This window comes from Acomys russatus, chromosome 15 (assembly GCF_903995435.1).
Source record: "Acomys russatus chromosome 15, mAcoRus1.1, whole genome shotgun sequence".
Classification (NCBI taxonomy): Eukaryota; Metazoa; Chordata; class Mammalia; order Rodentia; family Muridae; genus Acomys; species Acomys russatus.
Window position 1 is genome coordinate 30299992 of NC_067151.1, and position 15717 is coordinate 30315708.

At 41.5% G+C, this 15717-nt stretch overlaps 1 pseudogene; it reads right to left on the bottom strand.

Moving 5' to 3' along the window:
- Nucleotides 1-5015: 5015 nt before the first annotated feature.
- Nucleotides 5016-5668, bottom strand: LOC127199659 (40S ribosomal protein S8-like; annotated as a pseudogene).
- Nucleotides 5669-15717: the final 10049 nt, after the last annotated feature.

The following is a 15717-nucleotide window of genomic DNA, read 5'->3' on the forward strand; positions in this document are numbered from 1 at the left end:
CCTAGGGATCACCTCTGGGTATTCCCAAAGCTGTTCTTTGTCAAAGCCCACAAGGAAGCCTTTCCCAGCCACCCCTCAGCCTGATCTTGCACCAACTCCTTGAGTGTGTGTACAGCAGTCTCACATTTATGGGAACTTGCAGATGCTTTCAACACTCATCTAGACCTAGATCCTAGCTCTTTCTAGCAGCTCTTGATGTGCCACACTGTTGCTTACTCATACACACTCCAGGTACACTGAGACAACAGTGGCTTTCTGTTGTAACCCTAGAAGTTACCTTTCAAGTAGAGTTTTATCAGAAGAGCCTTTTGCTCCATAAGGCTTAGATGCCTTTGCTGATAGACTGACTCTTCGCAAACCTGCCTTAATTGCTCCTGAGTGGGTACAGCCAGGAGCACTCACACACAGCCTTGCAGACCTCCGGGGGTAACTTTTCTTTTCATCACATCAGGGCTGTTCTTGGCTGACTCTGGCATTGATTGTTTCTGTTCATCTGTTGGATTGTCTGCTCTGCAAGCCTTCTTAGTTACTGGTCCACGACATCATCATTGCTTTTGGGAATACCTGTAGCTAGGAACTACTCCATGTTCAGACAGACCATGGAGTTCCTCATTCTTATCAAGCATTTTGCTATGAAAAGGGACCTCAGAGCTTCTGTACCAGAGTGAGGAATGGGGCAACACTCCATTGCTCACCATGCCTTACAACTGCTCTGTTAGTACAGCTGGCAAGATGGTATGTTCTTGTTGTGCGGGCTTGCCTCATGGTATAGAAATTGCTCCCTATGAGCAGCCCTAGTGGAGACCATCAGTTCTTAGCTTACAGCACCCAGATCCGAGCTCTCATCCTGTGAGAGGAAGCTGGGGAAAGGCATGGTGGCTCCAACTGCCACATCTACTCAGAACAGAGTTTTTAACAATATGATTCTGTGAAGGACAGATGGTACTAGTGGCCTGTTCTGGGAGAGGTGAAATTAAAGCCTTAGTCCAGAGGCTAAAGGGAGCAAGAGACACCATCTTTTTCCTGTGTCCACTGGAGTCTAATCAACTGGAACTAAAATAGGAGTTGAGTGATGGAGAGAGTCATGACTCAAGTGCTGAAGTTTTCATATCAACATTTAATAATTAGATTAAATATTTTCCACTCATTATTTACTCTTGAGAAGAAGTGTCCAGGAATATAAAATGGTTATTTTTGTTTTGTTTTTATATTTCACACCAATTAACTTTTCTGGAGATCATCCACTTAGCCTTATGTTGCCCTTGGCCAAGCCTTAGGCAATGAAGAATTACAATTTTGACATTTGAAGCTAAGTTAATTGGCATCCAGCAAACAGACTGCCAGTTTCTGTAAATACAAAAGGAATACCATTGCTACTGGCAACGAACAAATTCTGGATGATTTTAAAGCAAATACAGTATTTTACAAGTTATTATAACTAGCTTGATAGGAACACCATTAGCTACCGGTCAGCCTTAGCTGCCACTATGTATCACCTCTTACTCATGATTTTAAGTAAACTAGAAATCAGAAGCTGAGGAGATGTGCCATAGGTAATTATCACTAACTCAAAGGACAAAACCAGGCTGTGGAATTACTGCGGTGAGTCCTCATAGAAGATGCCTCTGGGTGTTCTGTCAAATGTAAGTAGAGGGTCACCAAGGCATGAGCCTTTGATAGAATAGCTTGAGGTTTCTTATCACAGTCTATTCTAGAAGCCTTTTATTTTTCCATTTCCACTGTACCCTGTGGAGGTAATGTTAAAATATATCCAACTCATGACTTTCACTAATTTCTCTGTAAAGAGAAGCCTTTTATATACTTCTGGGAGATAGTTATATTCTGAAAACTTAGGCCATCAGCACCTTTGTACAGTGCTGAGCCACAGCACTTGGACAAATGTCATGTAATCAGTGGTTGAACATGCCATGGTAATCTAGTTTGATAAATTTAGCCTTGAATGGATTTGTGCTTTTGGCCTGTTTGCAGACATCACCATCACCAGCAGATTAAGATGCGCCACCATTTACTGATGCCAACTGCTGCCCTTGAGGAAAGTGCTTGCTGGGCTGGACAGTGAGCTTTCCTCCTGGGGCCCTCAGCTCACACTTCATTGCTGATAACGTCAACACTGACTTTCCAGTCTATTGCAAGACAAATAACATCATCCTCAAACTCAAATTTTGCCATGTGCGTATTTGCATGTGTGAGCGTGTATGCGTGCATGTGTGCGTGCACGTGCACATGTGTGTCTGTGCGTGGTTACGCACGTGTACTTGTTCATGTGTATGTGGAGGTATGTTCCTCTGTTTGCTCCTCTATTGCTGTCTGTCTGTCTATATATGACTGTCAATTCAGCTATGCTGTCTGAGAGTAAACTCTAGTGCCATTTTTATTTCTGCCTTCCCGGTGTTAGGATTATCATATCTGCCTGTTTTTTTTTGTTTTTGTTTTTGTTTTTGTTTTTTTTAATGACTTCTAGAAATCTGAATTCAGGTCCTCGTGCTTGCATGGCTAGAGCTTTACTGACTGAGCCACATCTGCTATTATTTTTTTCCAAATTAAAATTTCTATGCTGAATACATCCAACTGTCACCAAAGCCCTTTATCTCCATGCACATAATAATAAAAGTATCAAGATTAGTCTGTGTGGTAATTCTACACTTCGGTTCTGACACTGACTGACTCCAGTTAGTCATGCAGGTTGAAGGCATGGAGCCCAGCAAGATTGTATTTACGGGGCTGGAGAGATGGCTCAGAGGTTAAAAGTATTGGCAGCTCATCCAGAAGAGCTGGGTTTGGTTCCCAGCATCCACACGACAGTTCACAACTGTCTATAACTCCAGGCCCAGGGGATCTAACACCTTCTTCTGCCTGTTTCAGCACTATACATGTAGTGCACAGATGTACAAGTAAGCAAAACACCCATATAAATATCTAAGAAAATGAAAACATCTTTTAAACAAAAGGGTTTCATTTACTTCTGATCATAGCTATGACCCCTGGCCATCTGCACCTCTGACTGACTAGCCTAATACTGAGGTGCTCTTGTGATATAAGTCCTGGACATTGGTAAATAGCTAGAACAGCACATAGAAATCAGCAAAACACCATGTGTTACAGTTTACACCATATTTTGTTATAAGGAATATAAATCAGAGCCATCTAAAATAAGAGGCACAGAAAGCAAGGTCTAGGGCAGCCAGTGTGGAATGCACAGCTCCTACTCCCTCCTGATGAAGCTGGTCCACATCTCTCCCCTTCAGCATTCGGGTGTTCTCCAGGTTCAGCCGAGCTTCAGGGTGAGTTCTTGCTGGGATTTCATCACTGGACAGATTGACTGAGTCGTTGGTCAAATGAATTCAGTTTCTGCTTGTGCATTTCCTTCTAGGAGGTTACGTGGTTCAAAGCTCTACCATTTTGTGTTCCCAGAACTGGCCTTTCTAACATGGCTAGCCACCATCCTGAGCTATCTAGAAGCCTCTATGAGTCACTTTATTAGAAAACAAAAACCATGAATGGGAAAAGCAAGTGTTCAGTAGTAGCCTAGAATAAAAGCCAAATAGCTTGCGATTCCATCTGCTTGTGAAGTTTATGTCCTCGGCATAGGCATTCATCATTCCAACTCTTGTTGTTTATGACATGTCATGTCCAGTGTTCCATTTGATAAAGGGTATGCGCTAATATCTTTCTAATTCTCTGAGTTCCATAAGACTATATCATCATTACAGGGCTGGGCAGGAGAGATGGATGGCTCCATACTTAAGAGTACTTACTACTCTTGCAGAGGACATGGGATCTATGGCTGATGGCTCACAACCATCTGAAATTCCACTTCCAGGAATGTAACCAGGCAAGCATGAGGTGCACTTAAGTACATTAAGGCAAAAACACTCACATAAAGCAAAATAGTGTAAATATTTTTTTAAAGGTTGTCATTAAAAGGCATAGGGAAAAAGATTCCTGGCATTGGTCTAGGTGAAGATATTTTTGGATCTGACTCCAAACACAAGCAGTAAAGGGACAAGTGAAAAAAAAATAACCAAACAACAAATAACCTCCAAGTCAAAACAAAATCTTATGTAGAGCAAAGAAAATCTTACAAAATGAGAGAAAATATCTATGAGCCATTCATCTGACAAGGGTCTAATATGCAAAATACAAAAGAATCTCAAAGAACTTAATAAAATGAAGCAAACTGACTGATTTAAATACAGAAAATGGAATATACAGGGGGAGGTAATCCCCCTCAGGAACAGTCATAGGGGAGGGGAATAATGGGAAAATGGGGGGGGGGGAGGAATGGGAGGATACAAGGGATGGGATAAACATTGAGTTGTAACAAGAATAAATTAATAAAAAAAAAAAAGGAAAAAAAATACAGAAAATGACCTGAAAAAGTATCTCTCAAAAGACAAAATACAAATAGAACTGCCAGAAAGAAAGAACTCACCATGAGATCCCACCTTCCTCATGCTAAGAATGTTATGATAAAAGAGACAAGTCATAAGGTTGGCAAGGATGTAGAACAAAGTGCTGGTCAAGGTTGGAATTAGCACAGCCAACATGGAAACAGTAGTGATAGCAAGATGCTTCTATAGTGTCTCTACCAAGAAGAATCAAGTGGCATGGGCAGACACACAGCCATCTTGATTGTTAGTAGGGCAGTGCCAACAGCCAGCCCACTTTTCTTAGATCTACAGGATGCCTGTGCTTTCTATTTCTTATTCTGAAAGATAAAATGTTTTCCCCTAATGACAGTCTATGATTTTATCTTTTGGCAACGACTAGGAAAGGGAGTGCTGGTCAACCTGGTCCATGAGGGAAGAATAAAGTTTTTGCCTATAAATCTGACTGTGGGTGGAAGGCTCTGGCAGCCTAGCACCTTTGTCCTTTGTTCTCTGGGAGGAGACAGGCATGGCTTTATTTTTTTAATTTTAATTTAATTTAATTTTTCCTTCCTTCCTTCCTTCTTTGCTTGCTTGCGTTCTAATATAGAATGATAAACACCTTTATTACATGAGCTGTGAATGCTGGCTTGTTTGCCTTTCTAAGGCTTTGATCTTCCTCAGATGGAACTCTAGTTCTTTGCCTTCTAGCACATGGCCATCTACTCTGTCACACTGGCCTGGTCTTGAGGCAATATAGGCAAGAAGCTACTGGAAGTGCTCCCCCCTCAGAAGATTGCTAATTTGGGCATTCTTTTTCCTTTCATCATATTTATTTTGAATTTTCTTTGATGATTTTTTGTTTATTTAAGACCTCTTCCTCCTCAGGAGTCAGCTTAGCCCCCTTCTTGCAGGCCAGGGGCAGTGCATAGTGGGACTATTTCCGTAGTGAGTGTGGTGTGCTGTCAACACGCACAATATGGTTCTTCACCAGGGCATTGGTGTGGACCAGCTCGTTATTAGATGTGTTGTTGACTGCATCAATGACCCTTGTTTCATGAGTACAACACTCAGCACCCTAGGAAAAAGTTCCCCACATCCCATCTCAGGGCATATGACTTCTCATTGCTTCCTCAAACTCACACTGTGTGTATATGGTGAGGACCAGTCTCAGTGTTGACAGCACGCCATCCCAATTCAGACTTCCACTTCATGTGTTGGGGAGTCCTCTTACCCCTACGCTTATGGTGCTTGTGCCAGCTGTCCTGAGAGATGCCCATTGCTTGGCAGTGGCTGGAAAGAAGAGTTTTATTTTTCAATCTGTCACTTGTCACCAAACTAGCATCTCCAAGAGAACAAAACACCTGATTTGTTTTTAAATATGGCACTGTGGATAACAGATATTAGAATCATTTCTGCTTAAACCGTTTTTCTTCAGCAACTCTCAGCCAGACATTTGTGCCTGGATGCCTTGATTTATCGGATTGCTACAATTCAGATGCTCGGCGGCAGCATCCACTGGAGCTGGAGATGACACAGAAGGACCAAGCCCAGCTATCAGGGCTATGTAGAGGAGCTATCACTGGGGCCGCTCAGAGATAAACTATGTGTAGGTCATAAAGAGAAAAGAAAACGATAATGCCTCATTGGAACTAAGTCATTCACAGCCAACAGCTCATGGGTGACTTAAATACAGACCCTCTTTCAACTCCGTGGTGTGGTTGTTTATGAGGTAGCTGTGCGAGTAGCAGAATACCTCATTTCTGAGCCACATAAAAGCCCTGACTTCTGTTTTGTTCCTCCCGTTTCTAAGCTATTTGTTTCGTTTAATAGCTCCTGCTTATTTCTTTTCCTCTTTTTAGGGATTCAGATATTTTCATTTCCATTTCCAAGGACCAAAATTTGCATCTGCAAGGATGGGGAGATAACATGGTGGTAGAGTGCACTGATTTTAGATAAAAATCCCGTCTCCCCTTATGTTCTGTATTAACAGGACATATTACTTAACTCTTTCTTCTCAGTCTTGATTTCTTTTTTTTTTTTATTGAAAAATAAAATCATTCATATTACATCTCATTTGCTATCTCATCCCGTGCATCCTCCCATTCCTCCCTCCCTCCCACTTTCACCCCATTCCCCTTCCCTATGACTGTGGCTGAGGGGGACCTCCTCCCCCTGAATATGTTACTAAGGTATCAAGTCTCTTCTTGGTAGCCTGCTATCCTTCCTTCGAGTGCCATTGGGCCTCCCCATCAAGGGGACATGGCCAAATAAGGGGCACCACAATTCGTGTGAAAGTCAGTCCCTAGCCTTTACTTAACTGTGACTGCACATATTGTCCTTGGTTGATGCCATAGATCGAGCAGAACCCCTGGGCCCAGATCTGCCCATCATTGTGTTCTTCTTGCAGGTTTCCAGGACCCTCTGGATCCATCTATTTCCCTATCTCCTATATTTCTCCCACTTTAGGGTATCCTCATCACTATCCCATTTTCTTGGTAAGTGAAGACTTTCATGAGACATACTCCTTGGCCTAGTGTCCAGATATAAGTGAGTATATACTATTTGAGTCTCTCTGCTTCTGGGTTAGCTCACTCATTATTATCATTTCCAGTTCAATCCATTTGTCCACAAATTTCAGGAACTCCTTGTTTTAATAGCTGAGTAGTATTCCATAGTGTAAATGTACCACAGTTTCTTTATCCATTCTTCTACTGATGAACACTTACGCTGTTTCCATGTTCTGGCTATTATGAATAAGGCTGCTATGAACATGGTTGAGCATATGTCCCTGTTGTATGCTGGAGCATCTTCTGGGTATATTCTAAGGAGTATATTGGAATTTCAAGCTGGGGCTTGGAACTAAACACAGAATTCTCAACAGAGAAATATCAAATGGCTGAGAAACATTTAAAGAAATGATCAACGTCTTTAGTCATCAGAGAAATGCAAGCCAAAACAACTATGAGATTCCATTTTACTCCCATCAGAATGGCCAAGATCAAAAATTCAAGCGACACCACATGCTGGCGAGGATGTGGAGAAAGAGGAACACTCCTTCATTGCTGATGGGAATGCAGTCTAGTGCAGCCACTTTGGAAAGCTATCTGGCGCTATCTCAGTCTTGATTTCTTTACCTGCAACACTGCAACAATCTTATTTCTTGTATATCAGTTAAGTAAATGAAATAAACTATGCAAAAAGTCTTAACACAAAGACTGGCACTCATTAAAGGCTAGTGGGTTTTATAATAATGATTTTCCTTATTCTTTCTTTTCTTTCTTTCTTTTCTTTTTTTTTCTTTTTCTTTCTTTCTTTTTTTTCTTTTTTTTTCTTTTTTTTTCTTCTTTTTTTCTTTCTTTCTTTCTTTCTTTTTTTTTTTTTTCTGTACCCACTAACACATAAAGGCATTTTGGAAGTCTATGGAGTTATCTCCTATCCAGTGCCCCATGATGCCTCAGAAGACAGATGTCAACAGATGGACAGTTTTCCATTGTACACAGGGTTAGAGCTGAGTTCTTCCCCCCTCAGTGCTATTCATTATGGCAACATGACATGGCGAGTGTGACATACCTCAGCCCCCAGTTCTACACTTCCTTTAAACCACTCTCCTCCAGCCCTTCAAACAGCCACTGCTTGACAACTGAAGACTAACAGTGAGCTTTCCCTTTGCTGGTCTGATAGGGACATGTGCCTTTAGAATTTCCAGTGGGTGTGTCTATGTTCCCAGATAACTGGGGATGTGGGAGAGAACCATGGTATACCTGGGTGTCTTGGAATTTCCTCATGGAGAGGAATAGATGGAGGAAGAGCAAGGCAAGGATATTCAAAAGCAAGCATCACATCAGAGCCCCATTTCTCTGAGGTTAATCATGCTTGGTCTCTCTAGGCAGCCAGAGTCCCATCTGCCTATATAATCACAGCAACGCTTGTGTTCCTGTGCATAGGTGCTGGGCTCTCTCACCGAGGCCTTGGAAACTACCAGGAAACCTCATAGCTTCTGCTGAACATGTCAGAGCTTGCTGCTTCAGTCTCCACTGATGCAAACTCCCTGGGGTTCCCAGCCCTCAAATGTCCACTAGACTCTCCTCACAGCTCCTCCCCTTTGATAACATCTCTGTCCCTTAGCATTTGCTAAGTGGACACTGAACTAATGTGGAGATCAACTCAAGCACTAGGGACCAGAGGAAAATCTCAGGTCTAACAACCTGTGAGAGGTCCAGAACCTCAGATTAAACCCTGAAGATTAGCATCCTTCTTCCCACAGGATAGAGTCTATGGTCCATCTGCACCTTTAAAATCTACAGTTCTATTCTTAGTATCTCCCTGTCCCCCACCCTTATTGCTGAAAGCTTGGTACCCATGTGCTCAGCATAGGAATACACAAGATTGGGAATGAAGTGGTACCTTGTTGAGGATTTTTTTTAAGGAGATAATTCAGCAAGAAAAATAGTCATGGGCGTAATTCAATAAGCAAACACACAGTAAAGATGAAGCACACGCAGAAGGTCATAAAATTTTCCAGCAAAGGAAATCGATGTCTTTAAGTATGATTTGTCACTTGGTATTTGGAGTCTAAGCCGCAGTGTCATCCCTGGAGTGCTAGCATTTAGTGTTAGACAAAGGAGATTAGCTTTCCTATAGAGCAGAAAGAAATATGTTCATCTGTGAGCCCAGCAGTGTGGATCCATGGTGATGGCTTCACTAATTAGACCCCTCAGATGACTGGTGCAGTACTCTTATATGAAAGTATACATAAAAAGGAACTACAGGATTAGTCTTCCATGAAACAAACAAACAAACAAACAAACAAAAGAACATAGTTGACTGACATAACAATAAGTACTCTACAACATCAAATTAAGTGAAGAGAAACTCAAAGGAAATCCCACTATAATCAGGGTAAGACGAGGTTGTCCATTCTCTCCATTCTTATTCAATATAGTTCTTGGAGTCTTAGCTAGGGCAATAGGACAACTGAAGGAGATCAAAGAGATACAAATTTAAAAAGAAGTCTGTTGGGATGTGGTCAAGAGGAACAGCAAAACAGCTCTAGAACTCATGGAATGTGGCCCACCAGTTAGCAAACCCACGATGGGTGTGACTCAGCAAGGCATAACCCCAAGAACTACATGTCCTGAGGATTTCATGCTGTTATGGAGCATAGCTCTGCTTGTTACCTTTGTGGTCCTTATAATCCCCTTAATATGTGAATTGTGTGAGTACTATAAAGGGGGCGCCCAGCCCCTCACTGGGCAGTATCATTGGCATACGCAATAACAATGCTTGATCTCTTTCAGGCATTGCTGCTGGAGCAGATTAATGATTTAACCCCCTCCTTTGAAAACAATCTACAAGTGTAGATTGTTAACAATGATCACTACCCTTAGAAATAATTTGGAAAAATAGATTGTTCAACAAAGTTAGGCAAAGTTGGTTTTGCTACTTGCTCTGATGTAGAAAAGTCTTAGGAAAAAAATAGATTGTTTAGCAAAGTAAGGTAAAGATGATTTTGCTATTGGCCTTGATGCAGGAAATCTTGGGGGACAACTGAGGTTAAGAGAAAGTACACTCTTATTAGTAAAGCTGGGGACTTCTTGAGGTTGGCAAAGCAAGAACAATGGCCATAGCAGCATTGACTGACATGACTCTTTCATGCTGAGCTGGTGACTGAGAAGATGATTGATTTCCTTATTCTATTTTTCTGCCCTCAGCTTCCTGATATGATTTAATAAAATATATTAATGAATAGATGAGCACATTTAGGACTTAAAATAGAACTGGCTGATTATTTTTTATATAGGAGTTTAGATTTGTGATTTTTTTTAAAAAGATCTTTATAAGATTACTTCTTACAATAATTGATTCCTTCTTTGTAACCACAAATTGCAGCCTGCCAGTAAAGAAAAGCTGGCTGAGAAATTACCTTGCTTGCTTATACTTTGTTAATAAGTACAATGTATGTGGGTTCTTGGAAATAACTTGCTATTCATGTTTTTTTCTCACCCATGATATGTAAAACATTTGATCATGTTGAAGGTATTGGGGAACACAATTTTCTTATGTATACCCATTGTAATCCTTTATTTATAGAGAAACAGAATGTAAACACATTGTGATTTTTTTGTACTGCTTGAAAGATTTTGTTGGGGTATAAACTGTGAGAAGAAGGATAAGAGTAAGGATGAAAATAATAAGATGATAATAAAAAGAGAAGAAGCAGCTTGTGGAACCTACCTGCTGGAGCCTGCCTTACTTCGTTGTCAAGTGTGAGTGTCTCTGTGTGTGTGTGAGTGGTTCTTTTCTCTCCTTTCCCTTTCTTTTTGCCACCATCAGCTCTAGGCCCCGCTAGGAGCCATCAGCCCTAGCCCCAGCTTGCCACCATCAGTGGAAGCTATTGCCGATAACTATCAGTTCCAGCCTGGAAGACTGCCCTCAGAGAAAGCCTACAGGGTCACCTGCCAGCCACAGGATTCACGCCCCAGCTCAGTTTTCCCCAGTTGATGTCAAAGCTGGACTTCGATAGAAGTCAAAGTATCATTATTTACAGATGATATGATAGTATACATCCGTGACCCTGAAAATACCACTAGGAAACTCCAATAGCTAATAAATACTTCAAGCAAAGTATCTGGATACAAAATTAACTCATAGAAATTAGTAGTGCTCCTATCTACAAATGACAAATGAACTCAGAAAGAAAATAGAGAAACAATACCTTTCACAATAGCCTCAAATAATAATAAAAAAGTATCTTGGGGTTACTATAACCAAATAAGTAAAAGACTTGTCTGATAAACTTTTTAACTCTGAAGAAATAAATCTAAGAAAATATCAGATAAGAAGATCTCCAATGTTCAGGGGTTGCCATAGTAAAAGTGGCCAGCCTACTAAAAGCAATCTACAGATCCAACACAATCCCCATCAAAATTCCAGCATAATTTTTTTATAGACCTTGACAGGATAATTCTCAACTTCATATAAAAAACAAAAGGCCCAGGATAGCTAACACAATCCTGAATAATAAAACAACAGTTGGAGGTCTCACCGTTCCTGATTTCAAGTTGTAGCACAGAGCTACAGTAATAAAAACTGTATGGTATTGGCATAGAAGCAGACACATTGATCAATGAAGACCAAGACATAAATCCACATAGATATCTATGGGCATCTGAATTTTTATAAAGAAGCAATAAAATATGAACTCAAAACTAGCATCTTCAATAAATGGTGCTGGTCATGCTGGATGTCTGCATGTAGAAGAATGCAAATAGATCCGTATCTATCACCCTGCACAAAACTCAATCCAAGTGCATCAAAGACCTCAACATAAAACCAGATATACTAAGCCTGATAGAAGAAAAAGTAGGGAATAACCTTGAACTCATCAGCACAGGAAAAGACTTTATAAACAGAACACTAATAGCGTAGGCACTAAAAAATCAACAATTACAAATAGGACCTTATAAAAATGAAGTTTCTGTAAGGCAGAGGGCACTGACATTCAAACTAAGCAGCAGCCTACAGAATGGGAAAATATTTTTACCAAGTTCACATCTGATAGAGGACTAACATCCAAAATATATAAAGAACTCAAAAAAAAGCTATGTATTAAAAAAACAAATAATCCAATTTAAAATGGGGTGCATCTCTAAATGTATAATTAGAAATAGAGTAATCTCAAATGGCTGAGAAACACTTGAAGAAATGTTCAATATTCTTAGCCATCAGGGAAAAAAATCGAAACTATTTGATATTCCATCTTACACCTGTCTGAATGGCTAAGATTAATAACACAAGTGATAGTACAAGCTGATATGGATGTGGTGCAAGGGGAACACACCTTCGTTGCTGGTGGGCGTGAAAATCTGTACAGTCACTATGAAAATACATATGGTGGTTCCTTAGAAAGTTGAGAATCAGTCTACCTCAAGACTCATCTATAGCACTCTTGGGCATATATCAAAAGGATGCTCATCCTACCACAATGACACTTGCTCAACTATGTTCATTGCTGCTCTATTCATAGTAACCAGGAACCTGAAACAACCTAGATATCCCTCAACTGAAGAATGGGTAATGAACATGTGGTACATTTAGACAATGGAGTGTTGCTCGGCTATTTTTTAAAAATAGCATCATGAAATTTGTAGGCAAATGGATGGAACTAGAAAAAAATCATACTGAGGGAGGTAACCCAGACCCAGAAAGATAACAATTCATAGACCCAGACAAGTTAGGTAAAGAGGAGAGTTACTGGGGGGACACGGATTTCCTGGGAGGGGGAAATGGAATAAATTTTATAGGCAGACTCGGGCAAGTGGGAATAGGAGGGGGAAATATTGGGGGAAGATGAGGTGAAGGGAGAGAATTGTGGAAGAGATGGCTGGATCTGTGGGGCATTTGGGGATGACGTGGAAACCCTGGGCAGTGGAAACCTCCTGGGATGTATGGAGGTGATCTTATTGAGGATGCTTAGTAATGGGGGATACAGAGTCTCAACTGGTTGGCCATTTCTTGTTGCCAAGTGAAACTTCCAGTGGTGGGACTGGGTTACATTCGAGTAGGTTGTTGGCCAAGAGAGTTCCATGGAAATTCCCAAACAACCCAGGCTGTTGCTAAGACAAAGGGTTGCTCTCTGCAATCTGACACTGTGGCCCCATTGCCGAGGACAATGCCCACACAACTCACTGGACACAGAGAGGTCAAACTGGTGCCTACATTTCCATCTCTTTGGTGTGGGAAGATACTCTGCAAATATACTGCTGTGGTTTATGTCAACTTGACACAAGCTAGAATCATCATAGAGGAACGAGCCTCAGTTGAGGAAATGCCTCCGTAAGATCCAGCAGTAAGGTGATCTCTCAATTAGTGATAAATGGGGGGGGGGGACAACCAGCCCACTGTCAGTGGTGCCATCACTGGGATGGGGGTCCTGAGTTCTATTAAAAAGCAGGCTGAGCAAGCCATGGAGAACAAGCCAGTAAGAAGCATCCCTCCATGGTCTCTGCATCTGGTCCTGCTTCCAGGTTTCTGGCCTCTTTGAACTCCTATCTTAGCTTTCTTTGGTGATAAACAGCAATATGGAAGTGTAAGTTGAATAGGCCCTTTCCTTCCCACCTTGCTCACGATCATGGTGTTTCATTGCAGGCTACTGAAAGAGAAACATGGACACCAACCCAGCCACAAATTGGTTGACCTACAATCTATCGTGCCTGAAAAATATGCTAGGGCAAATGGTGGCAATGGTGGCACAGAACTGGTGGGAGAGGCCAACCAATGTCTGATTTGACTTAAGGCACCCTCTATGAGGTGGAACCATGTCTGTCACTGGGTAAGCAAAACCAGAAACTAGACTTAGAATAAACCAAACACTTCTCCTCTTTCAAAAAAAATGTAACAATGTAATGACTCCTAAATTCTGGTACACTCATAGATTGTTACCTTTTCATAGAGGCTTCCCCAGCAGCAGATGGGAACAGACGCAGAGGCCCACAGCCAGCCACAATGCAGTAAGAAAGTCTAAATGGGAGGTCTCCATCAAATGGATGGAACTGGAAAAAAAATCATCCTGAGTGAGGTGACTGAGATAAATATAGTATAGATAGATAAATACAGTATCCTGCGGAAGAAGAGGTAGAAAGATTGAAAGCCGGTGGAGATGGCGGACCCTCAGAGGAGAGCAAGACCCTCTGAATCAAGCAAGCAAGTCACATATGCGCTCACAGAGGCGGAAGCAGCAAGCACAGGGTTTAGGGTCTGTGCCAGGCCTTCAGCGTATCTACTATAGCTACTGGCTTGGTGTTTTTATAGGGTTCCTGACTTTGAGAACAAACAGGTCTCTCATTCTTGTGCCTGTCCTTGGGACTCCCTCTTCTCCTGTTGGCTTTCCATGTCCAACTTCAATATAATAGCTTTGGCTTCCTTTTATATGTTATTTTGTCGTGTTTTATTGTTATCTCTTAGAAGTGTGTTATTTTCTAATGAGAGACAGGAAGGGGGTGGATCTGAAGTGGGGAGGAGACAGGAGAAACTATCATCAGGCTGTATTGTGTGAGAAAAGGATCGATTTTCAAATACAATATGTGAGCTACAAGTAAATTTCTTATGGATTAACAGGGATTATTATGGATTGCTTTTGTGCTTCTTCCCTAAGAGCAAATTCACTATTCTCAATATGACGGTGTTAGGATCTGAGGCCTTTGATAAACAGCTGGGTCACAAGGATGAAGCTCTCTCACTGCCCTGTGCCTGGTGAAACAAGTCTGTGACCTGGATGACCCCTCCCTCTGGCACTCGGCTTCAGTCCGCAGAGCTTCGAGAACTGCAACCCTGTTCTTTCCACTCACAAAGACAGAGTGTGTCAACAAGGGCCCAGGGATCAAAAGCAAGGAAAGGGCAAATGAAAACCAGATCCACTATGTCTGCTGTGCTGCAGGGTCCCCTGGAGTGTCTGCGGGACTCAAGTGCTACATTGTTTCCATGAGAAGGAGCAGCTGGTGGGCTCACTGTTACTCTTTGGTCTTTTCCTCTTGGGTGTTTAAGTTTAAGGATGGTCCTGCCTGTAAGACATGATAATTAAATACATTCTATGGGCTGGAAAAGGTTGACTCATGGGTATTTGGGTTGAATGTCATCACTGTTCATCACCTGATAATAAAACCAGCCCCTTCCAGCAGTACTCCTTTGGAAATTCTGAGGCAGGAAAAGTCACTCTGGCCACAGGTACTGACACAGGTACAAGCCCACTGTCAATGCAATGATGATCCAGAGCACCTGTCCCCCAACACCTCACCATCCTCTTTCCTGCATGTAGCACCTCCATCTTCAGGCCATTCACCCCAAGAGACTTTTACTAGGCAGGGATTAAAGTGTGCCAGCTTCCTCATCACATTTTATTTATCCTTCCATTTTCTCCTTTAAAAATATTTTAAATGCATAAATAAACTTGCTATGTTTTCTATATAAAATAGAAATATGCGATTTTCATACATAAACACCATTGTGCTCTCTTAACCTGTTCTCCCTCATTCCCCCTTCCCTCTTTGTGAAGGTCCAAACTAGTTCTCTATTTTCATCACTCGTGCATGTGTGTGTGTGTGTGTGTGTGCGTGCGTGCACGTGTGTGTGTAATGTATAGACATTTGTATTTCTTCTTTATATATGAATGTATATATGCATACATGTCTATTTAAGTTACATTCCACATGCGAAGGAAAATGTGTTATTTTTCTTACATCTACCCTTTCTACTCTCATGTTCCTCCTTCTCCTCCAGGTCTTTCTCCTCCATTATAGTCCCACTTCTACTTTTATGTTACGTACATACA